Source organism: Triticum aestivum, chromosome 7A (assembly GCF_018294505.1).
Source record: "Triticum aestivum cultivar Chinese Spring chromosome 7A, IWGSC CS RefSeq v2.1, whole genome shotgun sequence".
NCBI classification, from domain to species: Eukaryota; Viridiplantae; Streptophyta; class Magnoliopsida; order Poales; family Poaceae; genus Triticum; species Triticum aestivum.
The window spans coordinates 503037058-503048276 of record NC_057812.1 but is presented as its reverse complement, the minus strand read 5'-3'; positions in this window follow the sequence as shown (position 1 = coordinate 503048276).

Here is an 11219-nt window from a genome sequence, read left to right as displayed (position 1 = left end):
ATCCTCAATAGGAACCCTAGGAAAGAGGGTATCGCCTTTGAGAGGAAACTCAATGCTGATGGTACACATTGGAAGCCTGAGCAGTACCCCAAAACTACATGGGTTGCTGCAAAGGGACCTCCAGTTGATCCATCTAACTTATATGGATTTTCATGTGAATCTCCTCATTCTGATGATGAGTCAATTGACTCCAACTATAAGCTATTCAAAAATCAGAATGGTGAAGTATTTGCTAGATATGTTGGCACTAACTGCAAGAACGGCTTCCCTATGCAGAAAATCTGGGTTCCCAAAAGATGTCTTGAAAATCTTCAGGTGAATGTCATCATGACACCACCTGTGAAGAATAGGAACCCCAGATTAAATTCCTCATACGGACCAAATTCCTCATATGGATCAAAGTCCTCATATGAACATCATCGTGCTAACCCGTCTGTTTCGCAGGGAAGATCTAAGGATTATGGATATATGCATTATTCTTCAAATCATTATGTCCATAAGTCCTCGAAGAATTTCTCTGCATACTCTTATGCTTACTCTAACCCCTCTTATGTGAAACGAAATGGACTGGCTTCTATGCCATCCTTCTCGTATGGAGCTTGTAGAATGATGAACTCTTTGACACCCCTTCAGATGTGGGTGGTGAAGAAAAAGAACTAATCTCTTCTGCAGGGTCAGGTCTCCAGACACACATAATCGTCTGAAGAATTTGCTGGAGACCTGAGCATGCCTGAAAGGACGCAGGCTAACCATGAAGAAATGAACTTTCATTTCTCACGTCCTCATATTGCGTTATTAGTTCTTTTACTTGATGAAATTGATCTGATGAATTGATGTCATATTCTCCACTGATGAAGTATATGAGTTTGTAAGCTGCACTAATTCATCTGCAGGATGATCAACCCAAAGCCACTGAGTGGGTCCTCGATAGTGGATGTACAAACCACATGACTGGTGACAAGAATCTATTGATGGATTCTCCATTATCTCCGTCGCATCTGAAGCATATCATCTTTGCTGACAAAGGCAAAAGTCAGGTATTGGGTCTAGGTAAGGTTGCGATTACAAAGGATCGACACATGGACAAAGTCATGCTTGTTGAGTCCTTAGGATACAACCTTATGTCTGTCTCAATGCTTTGTGATCTTGATATGGTTGTTGTCTTTGGCAAGTACCGTTGTGTTGTGGTTATGGAAGCTGACAATTCCAAAGTCTTCAAAGGCTTTAGGAGAGGAGACCTTTATATTGTTGATTTCTCTACAGGACCACAACCAGCCATGTGCTTACTTGCAAAAGCTTCAGAAGGCTGGCTCTGGCATCGACGACTTGGTCATGCAGGCATGAGGAATTTGCACACTCTTGCGAAGAAGAAGCATGTCATTGGCATCGAGAATGTCAAATTCCTTAAGGATCACCTATGCGGAGCCTATGAAGCTGGGAAGATGACCAAGGCCAAGCATCTAGCGAGGACTATCATGACCACCACTCGCCCATTTGAATTGCTTCACATGGATCTCTTTGGTCCTAATCATTATTCTGCTATTTCAAATGAAGCATCTCAATATGGCTTTGTTATTGTTGATGATTATTCTCGCTACACATGGGTACACCTTGTTACTTACAAACATGAAGTGCAGGAAGTCTTCAAACGATTTTCCTCGAGGGCTTCAACCAACTTTGGTGTGAAGATCAAGCACATCAGAAGTGACAATGGCACTGAGTTCAAGAATTATGGTCTGAATGACTATCTTGATGAACTTGGTATTACTCATGAGTTATCTGCTCCTTACACTCCTCAGCAGAATGGTATCGTGGAGCGCAAGAACAGGACTCTTGCTGAGATGGCTCGCACTATGCTTGATGAATACAAAATGCCTCGTCGTTTCTGGACTGAGGCAATTGATACTGCATGCCACATCATCAACAGAGTATATCTTCACAAATTCTTCAAAAAGACTGCCTATGAACTCCTCACTTATAAGAAACCCAATGTAAGTTATTTCAAAGTCTTCGATGCTAAATGTTGGATTAGAGATCCTCATCACAACTCAAAATTTGCACCAAAAGCACATGAAGGTTTTATGCTTGGTTACGGAAAGGACTCGCACACCTACAGAGTCTTCAACAACGTTCTTCACAAAGTTGTTGAAACTGTAGATGTGCGGTTCGATGAAACTAACGGCTTGCAAAGAGAGCACCTACCTACTGTGATAGATGAACCAGCACCTGAGGAAACTATCAAGTTCAAGGCTACTGAGGATGTCATTCCTACTGAAGAATCTGCTGAAGAATTCATTCCAGAACATGAAGAACGTCGAGCTAATGCACCTGAAGAAAATGGTGCTGAAGAAAACGCTGATCAAATTCTTCAACGACAACCAGCTCATCCTCGCATTGCAAAAGAAGTGCAAGTTGAAAAGATCATCAATGACATCAAAGCGCTAGGTCCTCTCACACGCTCAAAAGCTTCACATTTGTCTAACTTTTGTGGACAGTATGCTTTTGTCTCTATTACAGAGCCCACTAAGGTAGATGAAGCATTTCTGGAGCCTGAGTGGATTCAGGCCATGCAAGAGGAATTACATCAGTTCGAGCTTAATAATGTCTAGGAACTGGTCAAACGTCCAGATCCTCGCAAGCACAATATCATCGGCACAAAGTGGATCTACCGCAACAAGCAAGATGAAAATGGCCTTGTGGTGAGGAATAAGGCACGGCTTGTAGCTCAAGGCTACACAAAGGTTGAAGGAATTGATTTCGATGAAACTTTTGCACCTATTGCTAGACTTGAGGCTATTCGCATATTACTTGCTTATGCTAACCATCATGATATCACTTTGTATCAAATGGATGTGAAAAGTGCATTCCTCAATGGTAAGCTTGAGGAAGAAGTATATGTTGCTCAACCCCCAGGTTTTGAAGATCCAAAGAATCCTGACAAAGTCTTAAGACTCAACAAGGCTCTCTATGGCCTCAAGTAGGCCCCACGGGCTTGGTATGATACCTTGAAGGAACTCTTCATGAAGAAAGGCTTCAAACCCGGTTCACTCGACCCTACTCTTTTCACTAAATCTTATGATGGTGAATTGTTTGTGTGCCAAGTATATGTTGATGATATTATCTTTGGCTGTACTGACCAATGTTATAGTGATGAATTTGCCTATATGATGAGTGAAGAATATCAAATGTCTAGGATGGGAGAGTTGAAATTCTTCTTAGGTCTTCAAATTTGTCAACAACACAATGGGATATTCATATCTCAGGAGAAATACCTCAAGGATGTACTGAGGAAATTTGGCATGCAAGATTGCAAAGGCGTCAAAATTCCTATGCCCACAAATGGCCATCTATGCACCGATGAAAATGGTATTGACTTCGAGCATAAGGTATACCGCTCCATGATAGGTTCCTTATTATACTTATGTGCATCTAGGCCAGATATAATGCTTAGTGTTTGCATGTGTGCCCAATTTCAAGCTGCACCGAAGGAATCACACCATAAGGCTGTGAAGCATATTCTTCGATATCTAGCTCACACACCAACACTTGGATTATGGTACCCCAAGGGCTCGGCTTTTGACCTTGTTGGATATTCTGACTCTGACTATGCTGGTGATCGTGTGGATCGCAAGTCAACATCTGGTACATGTCATTTCCTCGGACGATCTTTGGTCTGTTGGTCCTCGAAGAAACAGAACTGCGTATCACTATCTACTGCTGAAGCTGAGTACATTGCCGCTGGTTCTTGCTGTGCCCAATTGCTATGGATGAAGCAAACTCTCAAGGACTATGGCGTCAACATGAAGAATGTGCCTCTCTTCTGTGACAATGAGAGTGCCATCAAGATTTCTCACAACCCAGTTTAGCACTCGAAGACAAAGCACATTCAGATTCGTCATCATTTTCTTCATGATCATGTGTTGAAGGGCGACATTTCTATTGAGCATGTGAAGACTGAAGAACAGCTAGCTGATATCTTCACAAAGCCCTTGGATGAGAAGAGATTTAGCAAGTTGCGGTGTGAGCTAAATATCCTAGAATCTTCGAATGTTCTGTGAAAAGGACACTTATCCTAACACTTATGCAAAATTGATGACTTAGATGTGCAACACATGAAGAAATGTTTTTCTTCAATCAATGAAGAATAACACTCTTAGTGTGGAGAAATTAACGAAGAATTTGATTCTCAAAACCCTACGATACTTGTACGCGGTGTCTGAAATCATCATTCTTATACGGTGGGTCACGCCACCATCAAAAGTTGAAATTCCTCAAATTATTCATATTCTTCAACCTTGCATAGTCTTCACTGGTTCCGTTGTTTTTATTCATTGGCTATATATATATGAGTTTATGTCCTCTACAACATTCACTTATTGCTATTTCTTCAAGTTGGTTTTCTGCTAAGTGAATGTGATCGGACCCTTCCCCTCTATGCTATACTCAACCCAATCTGTTCACAAATTCTTCATGTGCGTTCTATTTGAAACTCGTTCAAAATCTTCACTATGTCCTTGTCAGCTGAAGGAATTGCGAATGGAACTTTAAAACCTATCTTATCGAAAATTTCGGTCTTGCCGCTCAAACCGTTCCGCATCCCACGATACACTTATCCACTCACCCACGATCTAACACGATCTCCACCTCTCACTACGTGGGTGACACATGTCATGCGAATGAGAAGGGTCAGGGGCACGTTCGTCCAATTTCTTTGGGCGAGCAGTTTTTCACCGTGGCTATAAATACCCCTCCTTCCCTCCTTCACTTCTTTTACTCCGCTCGACCTCTCTCTCCATCTCGAGCTTCTCAAACCCTAGCGCTGTCGCTACTTCATCGCCGCCGGTGAGGAAGAGCTTCACTGCCTCGACCTCGTCGCTGACATACTCGCGCCGACCGTGGACATGTTCACCCCGCCGCCGCCGTAGCCGTCTTCCTCCGCCAAGTTAGGGCATGGAAGATCTGCACAGACGAACTTCACATCTCCTCACTCCAATTCGTCGTGTTCTTCATCCAGGGTAATTAAAAGTTACTTTTACTGCCCTCGTTGATTCGAATGATTATCTACAAAATCTTCAAAAGTGTTTTTCTTCATATCTTCACACACTGAACACCTCACAAAGTCATTTGTTCTTGATTCGTTTCTCTAAGCATCATTTTTCTTCAAGATTCCTCAATTGTGTGGATCATCGATCTATACAACTCTGGAACCTAAGACAAATAACGCTTAGTGAAAATCTTCAAGACTCATCCGGTCAAATTCCTCAAACTTGTTCTTTTTGAAAAACCTTCTGAGAACGCATATGACCTCTCCAAATTCCTCGCAACTATACTTTGTTCACAGGTACACATGTCAGCTGCTGAATCACTAGGTTCTCATCAACTTAACTCATTTGCAGCGTTCCTCGAAAAAAAGTTGCATACTTCTTCTGAGAATTTGATTGTTCAAATTCCTCAACTGAAGAAAATGGCTGATGGTAAAAGGCCACAGAAGGGAGGAAAGAGGCCTGAGGTAAATACAGCGTTTGAGATCCCTGATGACATATATGCTGGGTACTGCACACCTACTGAGGAAACCAAGAATGAGCGCAAAGTGTACATTCAGAAGATAGAGAGGAGATGTGCAAGAGAATGGAGGGAGTACAGATATGTCACTCCTAAGTATATGAAGAAATTCGCACACAATCCTCCATGCCCAAGAGCACCACTGGCACCTGGCCAAATTGCTGATCCCACCAGCCTCAAGCGAGGTGAGGACTATCCTGATGAATGGGCCAAGCGCCAAGGCAAGTTGGCTAAGCAAGCCAAAGAAGCAGTGAGGAAATTCAATGAAGACTCTGCCGCTGCTGCTGCCTCTGCTAAGGCCTTTGCTGTCAAGACAAAGAAGGCTATGTCAAAGAAGCCTGTGCGCAAGCCAAGTGCTTCATCAGCAATGCCCTCATGGCCAGAATCATCAAAGCCCTCACGGCCAATTCCTCATGCTACTCCTGTTCCTCCAAAGTCCTCAGCTCCTCCGCCAAAGCCTTCAGCTGTTTCGACCAAATCCTCAGCACCTGTGCATCTCGCTTCGTGCCAAAGGACTGCCAGCATCTCCATTGCCTCAGGTGTCTCAGCTAGTTCCTCAGCTGCACCAAGTTCCTCAGCTGGCCCCTCACTACTGAAGACAAAGGCCACTGCTGGACGAGGTCCACGCCCAAGTCCTCAAAAGAAGCAAGTCGCTTTCCAAGTGCCGTCTGATGAAGATGAAGCTGATGATGACGAACTTGCAGAAATCATCAGAGACAGGCAAGTCAGGGCTGCTAGAGCCAAAGGATCAAAGGTCCCACTGCTTTTGGATCCCAAACTGATCCTCGACTACATTGATGATTGGCACAAGGACCCCAACAGTCCCTTGCCTGACTTCAAGCTGACTCCTGGCCAGAGTCACATGCTGACCCACTTCATTCAAGAAGAAAAGTGGAAATTTGAGAAGGCCAGGCAGATCAAGAAAGCGCAGTACAAGAAAGAGCGCTATCTGAAGAAAAACGTTGTCTCTATGACAACTGAAGAACTTGTCACTACTCAGACTGAGATTAAGAAACTCAGTGATGACTTTGACGCATATCGCGCTGATTGGCTTGGAGCCAAGGTTCGTTTTGTGAAACTTGCGGATAACTTCACTTCGAATGTTGCAGCCCCAACGCAACAGGAAATTCCTCAGGCTGAAGCATCTGCTCAGCCTACTGAAGAAAATGCCAGCACCGCTGATGACAATCAGGCTGCTGAAGATCATGTGAGTTCCAGGCTGATGACTGCATTCCAGCCGCTGAAGAAATTGCCAGGGCACCCACTAGTGGTGTGCCTGAAGAAACTGAAGAACTCAGGGCAACTGCATCAGTTGTGCCTGAAGAAAATCAACCAGATTCCTCAGCTACTCCTGCACCAACTTCAACTCCAACCCTTCCATCTGTATCAGATGTGAAGAAGACCAAAGCTGCAAAGCATGCTGCAGTGAAGAAAAGGAAAGCATCAGCTGCTTCAGATTCTTCAGCTCCGACGAAAATGAAGCCTATGACAAGCTCATTTGCAAAACCGATTGATGCTGTTCCCATCTCAACTAGGCCATCAAAGGACCTTGTTCCTTTTGATGAAGAATATGTGATCCCCAGCGGATCTGATGAAGAAACTCCTTCTGCTGCTTTGTCTGAACCATTGGATGAAGAAATTAAAGTGGATGTGATCCCTTCAACACCTATCATCTCCTCTCCTATGCCTCAGTTCACAGCTGAAGAGGCTGGCGTTGAAGAAATGGAAGATGAAGATGTGGACATTGGCTGCTCCACACCCGTAATCAGTGATGAATTCTGGGAAAGTCAGCATCCGAACTCTCCAATGTTCACCCCTCTACAGCAAATTCCTCAGTCCCCCACACAAACTGTTCACCTAGGCTCTGAAGAAACTCATCCCACTGCATCTGTCCATGAGGAAATTCCAGCCACTAGCGCTGATGAAACTGCTGCTATTGAACAACCAACTATGCAGACTGCCACTAAGGAGGAACCAGAAATTCCTCAGCCTGAAGAACCTGCGATTGAGATTCCTGAGGTCGTGATGCAACTCACTGACACTCCTCTGCCGAAGCCATAGGATCCATTCTCACGCAAGAAAAAGTTTAAGGCTAATGATTTCTTCGGCGAGCATGTATTCTTCGAAGATTACAACCCATATGACTCTGCTCGCATTAGGAAGAGGCGTTTCTGGACTGCCAGTCAAGCCAATTTCTATTCCTCAGTGCTGTTCAACAAGGAGAAGATTTTCTACCATGAGCTTATTCCTCATGTGGATATGGAATCTCTGCCGTGCTTCACACCAGTCCTTAGTGTTCTTCACGACGCTGGACTGCTCACCTTTTGCTCTGACACTCACTACACTGCACCAGCCTCTGAATTGCTTTGTGCTCTACCACTCAGTCCTCCCCTTGAAGAAGCTCGCTGCATCTACAGTGAACCTGAGCTCATACATCATTACATGCAGGTGCTGATGAAACCTTTGAAGCCAGGTCAAGCACCAAGAACCAAATTCCTCGTGAAGGAATTGCTGTACGTGCCCAGAACTGCCTATCGTATTCTTACTAGGACAATCAGTCCTATCAAAGGCCACGACTCATCTGATGAGGAAATTGTTGGCATCATGAAGAATCTGGTATTCAACATCGTTCATGGCATTCCTGTCAATTATCACGATTTCTTCATGAGGACTATGGCCAATGTTGTACTGTCTCCATTTGAGATGAAGCCTTATGCACCTTGGATTATGAGATTCCTCATGACAAGGTCTTCACTCAACTACAAAGCTGATTTCCAGAATCACCTCAGCTACTTGCCCCCAATTGAAGTCCTCAAGCAGACATATTCCTTAGTTGATGGAAAGGGCAAGGCACCAGCTGTAATAGATGAAGGCATTCGTCCATTGGATGGTCAATTTTGCAAAGCTGCATCTTATTCCACCAATGATGACTCTGCCACACATGACTCTGCCAATGCACCCAAGTCCACTCCTCAAGCCACTGCTCCGCGCATGATGACTGACCGTGAACTTCTGCTTAGTCTTCACCAGAAGGTGGATCGAAATCACAAATGGGTTAAGCGTCAGTTTGGTTCACAACATGACTGCCACACACAATGCGGTGAAGAAAAACTACTACTACCTCCATCAAGTCTTCGGTCGCACCTGGGCAATCCTGTCACATCTATATGGTGAAGAAGATCTGAAGAACATGGGTCTCAAAGAAGATTTTGACTGGTCTGCACCTCCACCGAAGAAATTCAAGAAGGTCCAAGTTCCTTGTCTGGTGGCCAGCTCATTTTATTCATCACGTGACACTGATGAACATGAAGATTTGGACGACACTGCGGTAGGCCCTACATCAACAAACGACCCCAACAACGCTGGCGCTCCTTCTTCAACATGATTATCTTCAGGGGTGTTAGTCCTCATTTCCGATCCTTTTGGTCATTCAATGACAAAGGGGGAGAAATATGAGTTAGTCTTCAAGCGGGTCTACTATATGGGCATTTTTTTGCTAAGTTACAACTCTCATTCTTCTGAAACTTTATTGGATCGAGTTGTAATCTTAAACCCGATGGTGCTCTGATAATTTTGATGCACTGTGCTTTGATACTTTTGATGCACTATTCTGCATGCTTATTCCTCGTTAATATTATTGCACGCATGCTGAATTTCATCAGGCACCATATTTCATCATGCATTTCAAATTCTTCATATTATATGTTAAATGCGTGTATGAATTACAAGATATAGGGGGAGATCTCCATGATTCAACTCTTCAAGTGTGCATTGCTTCAAAAGCAAATTCCTCACTATGCACATCTTCAGGGGGAGTTCTTCTATATCTTGCAATCAAATTCCTCAATATCAGTAGTTACACTTCATATGTTTATCCCCGTTGAAAACTTAACCTATATTGTCATCAATCACCAAAAAGGGGGAGATTGTAAGTCCATCTAGTGCCCCTTAGTGATTTTGGTGTATTGAAGACTTATAGGTTAAGGGACTAATGCGTGTGTGTGAGTGTACACAGGTCTATAAGTCTATGAGGAGTTTGATATTTACAGGAAAAGTCGACCCCTAAAAATGAATATCTTCGACTAAAGACTTTGGTATTCTGAAGACTTTGAAAGTGAAGAAATTGGTGTGAGCTTGAAGACTTGGTATTCTTTCGAGGAACATGAAGCGAGAAGAATTTTGTTTTCGTAGTTTCATTTTCTCTTTCTTGAGGCATAGGAAACACCGTACTGTTAAAGGGGGTCGAGGAAATACTAAGGAAAAATTTCCATGTGATGCTCAACTCAAAGTCCTACACCTACCAATCCCTTTGAGTGAAGCCACTGGAAATCCCTTACAGATCAGTCAATTTCTTCAGTGACAGAGATGAAGTTCTTCTGGTCTCTGAGTAATTTGTCCTGACTGAGGAGTTAGGATTTCGCCAGTGCGGATTACCTACACAGTGAGGAACATGATAGCCCAGAGGATTTTTCTACTCAAAATTCCGACCGTTGCTGTGCTATGCGCCAACTATCACAAAATATCTATCCACCTAACGGTCATTTCATTGAAGGGCATTTATGTCTTATCATGTCAGGATGCTCCCTAGGCTATAAATAGCCGCCCCCTACAACCACTAGCTAGTTGGCTGCTCCAAGAGAAACTGACACTTGTCATTTGAGAGCAACCCATCCTCCGAGGACTTTGAGCGAAAATTATGAAGTGAGGAAAAACCAAAAAACCCAAAACCCAAACACCCACAAACCCCAAGTGATTGAGCATCACTGAAGAGATTGATCCTGAGTGGATCCGACACTTGTTACCTTTGAAGACTGTGCTTCTTCCAGACGGTTAGGCGTCATGGTCTAGAGCATCCAAGAGGAATTGTGGATCGCCGAGTGACCAAGTTTGTGAAGGTTTGGAAGTCGCCTGAAGACTTACCACGAGTGATTGAACGAGGTCTGTGTGACCTTAGTTCAAGGAGAATACGGTGAGGACTGGGTGTCTTGGACTAAGTGTCCTTGACTGGGTGTCCGGGACTGTGTGTCCTCGAGTTTAAATACTTAGCCGCTCCAACCAGACGTACAACTGAGACAGAAGTTGGAACTGGTCTACCAAATCATTGTCTTCACCGAGCTTACTGGTTCTATTTCCTCAACTCTTTCATTTCCTCATAAATGTGATGTGTGTTTGTTCATATCTGTGTTTGAAGACTTTGACTGAAGACTTTCTCAATTTCCTCAGTTCAATTTCTTCAGTCTGTTTGTCTTCGTCCCGTGTTATCATGTGATTACGCTTCCTGTACTCTGTGCCTGTCTTCATTTCATCATGATGACTATGCTTGTATTATGTTATGTTTACTTTTGAGTACTTATTCCGCTGCTAGTAGTTCTTCGCTAAGGAATTTCCTCACCGGCAAATTCCTCAGTGAAGAATTTCGTAAAAATCGCCTATTCACCCCCCCTCTATTCGATATAACACACTTTCAACAAGAAACTATGATCTCTAGTTGTCATTGCAAACATGTTTATTCATAATAGGCTGAATCAGGAACAATGAACTAATCATATTTACAAAATCAAGAGAGGTTGAGTTCATACCAGCTTTTCTCATCTCAGTCAGTCTATCATATATGGTCATAATTTCCTTTCACTTGCACGACTGAACGATGTGGATAA